The sequence below is a fragment of the Hoplias malabaricus genome, chromosome 10 (genome assembly GCF_029633855.1).
Source record: "Hoplias malabaricus isolate fHopMal1 chromosome 10, fHopMal1.hap1, whole genome shotgun sequence".
Lineage (NCBI taxonomy): Eukaryota > Metazoa > Chordata > Actinopteri > Characiformes > Erythrinidae > Hoplias > Hoplias malabaricus.
The window spans coordinates 36,920,779-36,931,421 of record NC_089809.1 but is presented as its reverse complement, the minus strand read 5'-3'; the positions used below and the strand labels follow the sequence as shown (position 1 = coordinate 36,931,421).

Sequence of the window (10,643 nt, the reverse complement as noted above, 5' to 3'; positions counted from 1 at the left end):
GTTCGATATTAGGGGTCGGAAACTAAGGGCAGCTGTGAAGGAGTTATCAGAAACAGCTGAAAGGTCTAGTCAGTGGTTGTGGACAAGTGGAACACAGATCACTTGGGGAAATGCGCTGTAGAGGTGCTATTGGGATTGCTGGTGATGTAACATGTAAAGTTCACATGGAACTGGTGGCACTGGGCATGCATTAACGGTGCCAGTGGGGCTAGGTACAGCCTTAGTCACCAGGGAGGCCAGTGTGGATTTATGGTTGTTGATGATAAAGGGTAAGGTAGGACTGTAAAACTGGCTTGGAGGGGGTGGGTCTGGGACGCCGGACTTCACTGTTGAGCCTTCTGGAGGTGTCCTGGGCTTAATTCAGTGAAACTCCAATGAGAGGAGGTGGCTACCTGATGACATCTGTGAAGAGCTAGTGATGCAGTGAATGGTTTGGGTACTCACGTGACGGGCTCAGTGAGTAATCGTAGATGTTAAGAATTGCCTTTTGCTGATTGGATCATAAACAGCCACAGCCACCTTAGTGTTGAGGTTTAGGATTCAACAGGAATTTTGGTGGCTGCCGGTAGGAAGAGAGTGTGGTGGGCCCTATGTGAAGCTCTAATGGATTGGCATTGGATATTTTACATCTTATGTTGTGTATAATAATAATAATAATAATAATAATAATGTATTATTTGCAAGCCAAAGAAAAAGGGAACAAGTTGATGCATATTACATGTCACTGTTTAATTAATTATATGTTACAGACACACATACATTAACAAAAAAAAAAAAAAAAAAAAAAAAAAACTCCTGAGGCTGAGACCATCATTTCCAAAATAAATATCTGACATTTCAGTTCTTCATGTGTTACTTTGGGCTCTAGAAAAATTCATGTAAACTTACAGTGCCTGCCCCAAAAGCAAGTCTCTTTCCATTCTGTTAGCCCCCTTTAATTCTGCTCTTTAATGGTCAGGACCTCCACAGAGTAGGTATGGTCTGGGTGGTGGGTCATTCTCAGCGCTGCAGTGACACTGATGTAGTTTTGACGTGTTAGTGTGTGTCCCGTTGATACGAGTGGATCAGACACAGCAGTGCTGCTGGAGACAGTGGACAGTGTGGGGACACAGTGTTTAAAAACTCCATTAGGCCTGCTGTGTCTGATCCACTTGTACCAGCGCAACACATACTAACACACCACCACCACGTCAGTGTCACTGCAGCGCTGACAAATATCCACAACCATACCTGCTCTGTGGTGGTCTGCTGGGGGTTCTGACCATTGCATAACAGGGTGAAAGAGGACAAAGAAGAGTCTACGTTGCTATTTGTAGAACCTGTATGGTCAGTGGAGCTGCTGAAATGATAAATCAGTTAAGGATATTTAAGTGTGTAACTGTTTTGTATTTGTTACTTTGTTTTTTGGACAGACTGTGTATGTTTCTATATTACTACTCAGTGTATAAATGCAGTGTGGATAAGCAGCATATAGTAAGTATATGGATAAGGAAAAGAATAGAAAATGAAATATGTTAATATTGGTATCCTGATAATATCAAATCCATCTAGACTTTTGGTCTTTGATGGTTTTGGAGCCCAGTTTCAATAGGTAAAGAGCTATAGAGTATAAAGTGGCCATTAAAATGACCGTAATTGTAACAATTTACTGCAGGGCAGTGGTTATAAGGCAATATGATACCTACATAAGCACAGGTCTCATACATTTTGAAATGAAACTCATTAAAATGAATTTGGATATGGCAAGCTATAATATATTATCAGCATTACATCACTTGGACATACACTGAGCTTCAAGGTCTATGTCAGTTCGCCCAAAAACCTTTCATGACAACCTAATATCAGGAAAAAAAAATCAATACCACATGACACAGCTGTTAAATCACCTGGCTGTCACAGCTGGCAATAGTTTATCACAAATGACACCTGGACAAAAATGCTCTCCAGGTCTATGTCAGTTGTCCTGAAAGGTTTATGATGGATCTACGTTGCCGTGTAAACACTGCCCTACAGTAAAGTGATACCAACTGTTCACACACATACAACAACACACACTCCCACTTTACCCCCAACACAGATAAAAGAGCAAGCACACCAAGAGAAACAGAAGTACGGTCAGAAGGGCAGGAAGGTGAAAGAGAGGACGGCCTGAGGATGGCTGATAGGTCACAGCAGAGCAGGGACTCAGATCTGTAGAGAGAAAACAAAGCAGAGGACAGAGGTCAAATGACCGAAAATACATTAAAACACATTTACAACCATATCAAAGACCAAGACCCGACCAAACATAGACCTAACGTTCATGTCAAAGATCCAACGGTCCAAAGCACTGCCAAATATCACTGCTATTTCCACAAAAGGACTAGGACCTAAATAAGACCAGTCACACTGGGTTTTATAGCTACGTCCCAAGACCTAACAGAAACCAATATTTATTAACAAGGCAAAGGTTTAAAGATGCTCAGTTATGTTGAAAATATGTTAATGTCATATACACAGCTTTGATGTGAACTGCACCCCCTTATGGAGCAGTTCTTAAACATGAGGGAGTCTGTGAGTGAGTGAGTGAGTGAGCTAGTTCAAGCTGATTCTTTGAGGTGCTTCACATGTAAACAAAGGCCAAAAACACTGTTAGACCTGAGATCTAAAAATGATTTCTTGAAAAACGCATTTTTTGACATTAGTATACATAAACAAAGACGTGTTTATGTCAAAGGTCCACAACCTATAAATCACCAATTAAGAAATATTAATATCGCTGCAGGCGCAGCAGGTAGTGTCGCAGTCACACAGCTCCAGGGGCCTGGAGGTTGTGGGTTCGATTCCCGATGTGAGTGAGTGTCTGTGAGGAGTGTGGTGTGTTCTCCCTGTGTCTGTGTGGGTTTCCTCCCACAGTCCAAAAACACACGTTGGTAGGTGGATTGGTGACTCAAAAGTGTCTGTAGGTGTGAGTGTGTGAGTGAATGTGTGTGTGTGTTGCCTTGTGAAGGACTGGCACCCCCTCCCGGCTGTATTCCCGCCTTGCGCCCAGTGATTCCAGGTAGGCTCTGGACCCACCGCGACCCTGAACTGAATAAGCGCTTACAGATAATGAATGAATGAATATCTAAAGCCAATGGCCTAAACATGAACAAAAACCATAGCCATAAAACAGTGATATTTCCACAGAGGGACTAAGACCTCTAAAAGACCAAAGACCTAAGGCCTAAGACATAAAAGTGACCAATCACAATGGTATTCCTCTCTACGGCCCATAACCTAAAAAAACGGTGACTTTTATTAACACTGACCGATGTGATCATTTCTGTTGATGGTCAGTTTAATTGTCTAAGACTTTAAAAGACCAAAATATGTTAATCACCTAGAACTCACCAAGTGTTGATATTAACCTTAATCACTTAATCAAAATTGAGGCCTAGCGCCCATGAATTGCACTCCCCCTTGTGGAGCAGTTTTTAAATGTGAGTGAGTCTGTATTCGAGTGAGTTATAAACAAAGAGCAGAAACACTGGAAGGCTATACATTTGTATACATAGTCCATAATACGTTCATGCCAATATCAAAGACCTATAAGTGAGCAATGACTGATATCTGAGGTCAGAGACCTACAATGGCCAACACCTGTGGTATTCCTTTCCCTGGCACCTTCTCTCCTCCAGTTCTACATCTTTCCGCTAAAAGAGACTTGTTGAAAAGCAATTGCTACTCTTCATCCGTGAATTCTCCTGAGATTTGCAGAGTATTTATGATTGGTGGTTAAAGTTTTAATTAAGTCCAGGCTGGAGTTCCATGAGTTTAGAACAGAAGTGGCTCATTAATCACTCAACTGGGAGGTGCATTAAAGGGCAAAGCTCATCACTTTTATCTAAAACCGTCATCTTCCCTCAGTTCACCAGCAGGAAACTCTTAACTGAAGCAAACTAATGTTACACAAGACCTCTGCGATCAGCCGCTGAGTTGCACAGACTTTGAGGGGAAATGCAGCATGTGCTGGGATGTTTAGCAGCAGGTAGCTACTGCATAAACAAGTGGCTGTACTCCACAAAGGAGCACAGCAACAGGACACTTTTCAGTCCCTAATGAGGTACACGCTATGTCCAATAGTCCCCAGACATCTCCTCTAATGAGAACATTCAGTTAATTTAGGGGTATCCACTGCTGACACCGGCATTCACATGAAGTTCAATGTTCTGGATCAGCCACTCATGAGCCTAAGATTACCGTGATCAAATGCCAAGCCCTGGCTAGAATGGTACAAGACCCCAAGTACTGGACTGTGGAAAATGAATGAATGAATGAATGAATGAATGAACAAAGTACGGTATACAGATATTATAGTTGAGTCAATGTTGATTCAATGCATAAATGTGATGGTGTACACTGGAGGTGCGCCACAGTCCCGCCCTCGTTATCACTGCAGCTGCTTCCATTCTGCAACGGAAACTGATGAAGGGGAATTGGAGGTTGTGGACAACTCATCGCATTGTAAATCCTTGGTGTGCCAACATTTTGATTTCCCTATTTCCCAAAAAGAAAAAGCTCAGATCCACAGCCTGAAATGTACCTCTTGTTACTTGTGTTTCACTCCCAATCATAAAATATATTTCCATTCAACCTGTATATATTTGAAAAGTAGATTGTTTGAGGTGTCTGAGGGTGTGTTTATTATTTTATGACGCTCTCAAAAGCACAGTCACATTGTTGCTGCCAGAGTCCTCACTAGGAGTGAAAGAGGAGATCCTTACACTGGATACCAGTCTGTTACAGAATTGACTTTAAGGTGTTGTTACTGGTCTACAAATGTCAAAATGGTGTAGGACCATCATATTTAATTTAATTGTTTGAATCATTTTAATCATTTTTTCTTTTACTATTTTCATGTATTTTCTTTTATTGCACTATTTAATTCTTTTAAAATACACTTATTATTTTATTCTTGCTCTTAATTTAACTCTTTACACTATGTATTGCACTTGTGTATGAAAGGTGCTCTATAAATAAACTTGCCTTGCCTTGCCCTCGAGAGTACATATTCAGTACTTTAGTTAGGAAACACCATGGTGTCATACTCTATATTAATTGTAAATCTTTAATTTGCATTGATTTATACGCCCTATTTCATCTCCAGGATATTTTATTTTATTTTATTTCATGTAGAACTGGTGGCACTGAGCATGCATTAACGGTGCCAGTGGGGCTAGGTACAGTCACCAGGGAGGCCAGTGTGGATTTATGGCTGTTGAAGGATGCTAGGGCTGTAAAGCTAGCTCGTAGTGGGGTGGGTCTGGGACGTTAGACTTCACTGTTGACCCTTCCGGAGGTGTCATGGGTTTATATCAGCTAAACACAGTCGAGGGGAGGTGCCTACCTGATGACCCCTGTGAAGAGCTAGTGATGCAATGGCTGAGCTTGGTACACAAGGGCTGGACCCAGTGAGTAAGCTTGGTGTTAGATGTAGCTGGTTGCTTATTGGATCATAAACGACCACAGGAACCCAACTGGTTTGGATTTAAATGGCCAAAGATTACAGGAATGTTGTGGTTGCAGGTAGGAAGAGAGTGAGTTGGGCCCTATGTGGAGCTCTAATTGACTGAGTTCCTACCTGATGACCAATAATCTTCTTCCTATCATCACGGTCCTTAACTGTGTACTTGGTCACATCTTTACAAACTCTTTCCAGGTGAAATGGCCAGCAGCCCATCCCTTCTCACATCCAGACGCCCTGGGTGCTGTTCCCCCGGCTGTCCACCCAGTCCAACCATCCCACTCTCCTCCACAGTCCGCATCATTACCTCTCTTTATACCACACATCCATAACCCTGCACTCCCCTGCACTCACACGCAAACACACTGCACTCCCTCCCTCTCCCTGTCCCTCTGTTCAGCTGAACTCCCACTCCACTCCACCAGGGTTCCAGGTCACGTCCCATTGTGTGGATAGTGACAATGACTCCGAGAACTCAGAGCAGCTCAAAAAACTATGTCTGCTCTACTGCTCAACCGAGAGAGAGTGTGTGTGTGTGTGTGTGTGTGTGTGTGTGAGAGAGAGAGAGAGAGAGAGAGAGAGAGAGAGAGAGAGAGAGAGACATCCGTGAAATAAGACCACGTGTACCTGCAGCCTTTTTCTGAGGGAGTGATGGCTGTGACGCATTTCTCACTGCTGTCACTACTGCCCCAGGCCATGTCTCGGTGACCTGCTCTCTCTCTCTCTCTCTCTCTCTCTCTCTCTCTCTCCCTCACACACACACATGGTATAAAGGGTGTGATCTGCAGCGCTACAGGAACAAGGCCAGGTTACTGGGACTAGCAGTAAAAAGACAGAAGGAAAATATGGAGTGTGGGCGGATGGACTGGAATGGGGGTACGGTACTCCAGAAAGCCTGGGGGGTTGGAGGGCGCACTGCTGTTCTGCACTGATACAGTTTACTTCTTATTTCTGCAAAAACTGACTTTCTGTGCCTTTAGAAAAGTACAGTGGGTCACTTTAAGAACAGAATGCAAGGGAAAGACCAGGGTAGATACCAGATCCAATAATAATATCCACTCCCCAGGTTTACTGACCATTAGGTGTCTGGACTCTTTGCAATCGTTTTGCTATGCAATAGATTTAGATCATATAATAATGACTTATACAGCACTGTGCAAAAGTCAGAGAGCGTCCATTCGTCTACAGCATTTCTATTGAATGATTTTCCAAATACAATCCCAATTCCAAAATAGTTGTGATGCTGTGAAAGATGTAAATAAATGTAAATAAAAACAGAATGCAATGAGATGTAATTTACATGAGATTTATTTACAATAGAACACATTCATTCATTCATTATCTGTAAGCGCTTATCCACTTCAGGGTCGCAATGGGTCCAGAGTCTACCTGGAATCATTGGGCGCAAGGCGGGAATACACCCTGGAGGGGGCGCCAGTCCTTCACAGGGCAACACACACTCACATACTCACACCTACGGACACTTTTTGAGTCGCCAATCCACCTACCAACGTGTGTTTTTGGACTGTGGGAGGAAACCGGAGCACCCGGAGGAAACCCACGCAGACACAGGGAGAACACACCACACTCCTCACAGACAGTCACCCGGAGGAAACCCACGCAGACACAGGGAGAACACACCACACTCCTCACAGACCCCTGGAGCTGTGTGACTGCGACACCTACCTGCTGCACCACAGTGCCGCCCCACAATAGCACAAAAGAAGTTACAACAGAACACAGAGCGCATATCAGATACTGATCTCATAAATGCATCTAATAAAGGGTTGGGACGGGGCAAGAAAATGCTGGAAAAGTAAGTGGCACTAATAAAAAACAGCTGGAGCAGCCTGATATATACAAACAGTACAAACGCACTTTTAAAAGGTGTGACAGTTGTTTAAGGTCCATGTGTGTTCCCTAAAGGTGCATTTCCATTGTAGTCTCCAGAAGGAGAAGTGAACATCCAATCAAAACCCTTCATTTTTGTTGATTTTTATTTTACTACACCATTTGAACACAGCAGCTGTCCTCCATCCTACACACTGTGTGAAAATTTCATGATGGAAAACCCAAGAGAACACTCCAAAATGACTTGAAATAATATATTTTTACATTGACTTCCATTGAAATTTGAGAAGTTGCTATTTTTTTAATTGGATAGCGACAATTTGTAAGATTTTATTATAGAACTGTGTAAAATAAAAGAACAATCTACAGTTAATGTAGAAGATGATTCAATTACGTTCCCTAACAAAAGAACTGAATATGGATCCTTGGGGGTACCACCACAGTGACACCACCAAAATAAGAGTTCTCCTGAGGGTGACATCATTTCACAGATACAGTCTCCACATAACCACAACAATACAATGGACTGCACATGAGCCTAAGATCACCATGCCCAGTGCTAAGTGTCGGCTAGAGGGTTATAATCCCCCCAGCGTGGAGGCCCCAAAGCTGGACCAGGGCCAGTTAATATCTCATGAGTGGCTTTGGAAACCCTCAGGGGCCTGGACTGCTCTCCTTTGCCCGGGGGCACTCTGACTCTACCAGGAGATGAGTATTCTTCCCTATTAGTCCAGTATTGTCCTGAGCTGCTGTGGAATGTTCTTTTTTCGCCGTAGCGGGTCAGAACCGTCCTCACGCTGTTACCGCCACCTGCTCTGGTTTGTAAAATAGTTTCTAAAAGCGGCACCACAACTGTTACCAAGACTCTCACACGGACATCTGAGACATCCAAACAAAGAGGACACTGTCAAATGACTGTCTGCCAAAGAGAGGAGGGGACACATAATGAGAGAGTGTGAGTGTGAAGAGAGGAAAGAGAAAGAGAGAGAGAGAGAGAGAGAGAGTCAGAGTGAAAGAGATTGTTTGAGTGTGTGTGTGTAGAGGAGAGAGAAAGAGAGAGAGGGCAAAGGGGATGTTGGTGAAGAGAGAGAGATGGAGAGAGAGATATAGATAGATAGATAGATAGATAGAGACAGAGAGATGGAGCGAAAAAGAGTAAAGGAGAAATGAGAGAGGAGGGTGAGAGAGAGAGAGAGAGAGAGAGAGAGAGAGAGATGGTGCAAAGAAGAGTAAAGGGGAAAGAAAGAGAAAAATAGATAGAGAATGAGAGCTATGAGAGTATGTTTGTGTGTGTGTGTGTGTAAAGGGGAGAGGAGTGAAGAGAGAGAGAGAGAGAGAGAGAGAGAGAGAGAGAGAGAGCGAGAGAGAGAGAGAGAGAGAGAGAGAGAGAGAGATGGCAGTATCTTGGCTGAGAAATCTTATCTGTCCATCAGATATGATGTCAGCATCTCCACTGTGTGGGAAATTTGGCTGAGAACAGCAAACTGAGTGGGAGGAGAGAGAGAGGGAGAGAGAGAGAAAGAGAGAGAGAGAGAGAGAGAGAGAGAGAGAGAGAGGAGAAGAAATGGAGGGGAAAAAGAGGGAGGGAAGAGGCAGAGAAGTGAGAGACTGTGGTCAGAATGGATGAAGGGGAGTGAGGGAAGGGGGTGTGTGGGGTGGAGTTCGGGGGGCAGAATGGAGGGGAAGAACACCTGCTTTGAAGCGACAGAGATCAGAGGGCACCCTCCTCTCGAGCCGCTTCCCAGGCCGAGATCCAGGCTCTGCTGGTTCTATTCACATCAAAGCTGCCACCGCGGGGAGACACTACCCAGCTTCCAGCAGCCCCTGCCTGCCAGCTCCAGCACGAGCCTTCCACACAGCCAGGGGGAGCTAGCGACCCTCCTACTGCACCTACAGTCTGCAGGGACCATGATTTACCATCATCTCAGCAACTGATCCCATACAACTGTCCTTGTAGCGTACAGAGCATCCATTACTGCAGTCAGTCAGCTTCAATCACACATGGGAGTGGTGCCCCTTATGTGAATGAGTGATTGAATAAGCAATTGAGTGTATGTCTGAGTGAGTAAGTAAGTGTGTGTGAGCGAATGAGCAGTTGTGTGTGTGAGGTATATGTGAGTGTGTATATGTGAGAGTAAATGAGAGAACGCATGAGTATATGTGTGATTGAGTGAGTGAATGAGTGAATAGGAGTGAGCGGGTTAATGAAGAGGAGTAAATACAAATAATGTGATCATCCTAAGAGCAGCACGGAAGGTAGTGTCACAGTCACACAGCTCCAGGGACCTGGAGGTTGTGGGTTTGAGTCCTGCTCCGGGTGACTGTCTGTGAGGAGTGTGGTGTGTTCTCCCTGTGTCTGCGTGGGTTTCCTCCGGGTGACTGTCTGTGAGGAGTGTGGTGTGTTCTCCCTGTGTCCACGTGGGTTTCCTCCGGGTGACTGTCTGTGAGGAGTGTGGTGTGTTCTCCCTGTGTCCACGTGGGTTTCCTCCAGGTGACTGTCTGTGAGGAGTGTGGTGTGTTCTCCCTGTGTCCACGTGGGTTTCCTCCAGGTGCTCCGGTTTCCTCCCACGGTCCAAAAACACATGTTGGTAGATGGATTGGTGACTCAAAAGTGTCCATAGGTGTGAGTGTGTGTCGCCCCTGTGAAGGACTGGCGCCCCCTCCAGGGTGTATTCCCGCCTTGCGCCCAGTGATTCTGGGATTAGACCACAACTCTGAATTAGATTAACAATTACAGACAATGAATGAATGATCAGTGAGTGTGTGAGTGAATGTGTTGCCCTGTGAAGGACTGGCGCCCCCTCCAGGGTGTATTCCCAGCTTGCGCACAGTGATTCCAGGTAGGCTCTGGACCCACTGCGACCCTGAACTGGATGAATTAATGAATGAATTAATGAATGAATATTCATTCTAAGGCAGTAACTAAAGGATGGGTCCTTAGGCAAAGTCCAGCTCAAAATCACTGCCCTAGAATTAAAGGCCCGACCTGCAGATCCGACAAAACGGTCAAGAGGAGTGAAACACAACATGTAGCTTCAGCCTCCAGTGGCTAATCACATATCTGATCTTATCACGAAGGTCTGGAAGCTAACGTAATAAACACCTAGACCCCTCACACATCAGATATCCGCATTAAACTTCAGCTGAGGCAGATGGATTATTCTCCTCTCTGATAGCAAAACAGTGGATGATTTGGAAGTCAAGCGTTTTTTCGGGGCAAATCAATGTGGACAGATGGGCCCCTGCACTCTGTAGGCATCCGTCTTGCCCCATTTCCACAGTCCACGTCCAGATGCCTGCTGCTGAT

The 10,643-nt window shown here is 44.6% G+C and overlaps 1 protein-coding gene across 2 annotated transcripts in view; it reads right to left on the bottom strand.

Moving 5' to 3' along the window:
• Positions 1 to 771: 771 nt before the first annotated feature.
• The window catches only part of tsnare1 (T-SNARE Domain Containing 1), a 188,711-nt gene continuing 178,839 nt past the window's right edge, over positions 772 to 10,643 (bottom strand). For both annotated transcript variants that reach the window (XM_066683727.1, XM_066683729.1), the window contains one exon: positions 772 to 2,190. The gene's annotated coding sequence lies outside the window, so the exon portion shown is untranslated. The remainder of the gene's footprint in view (positions 2,191 to 10,643) is intronic.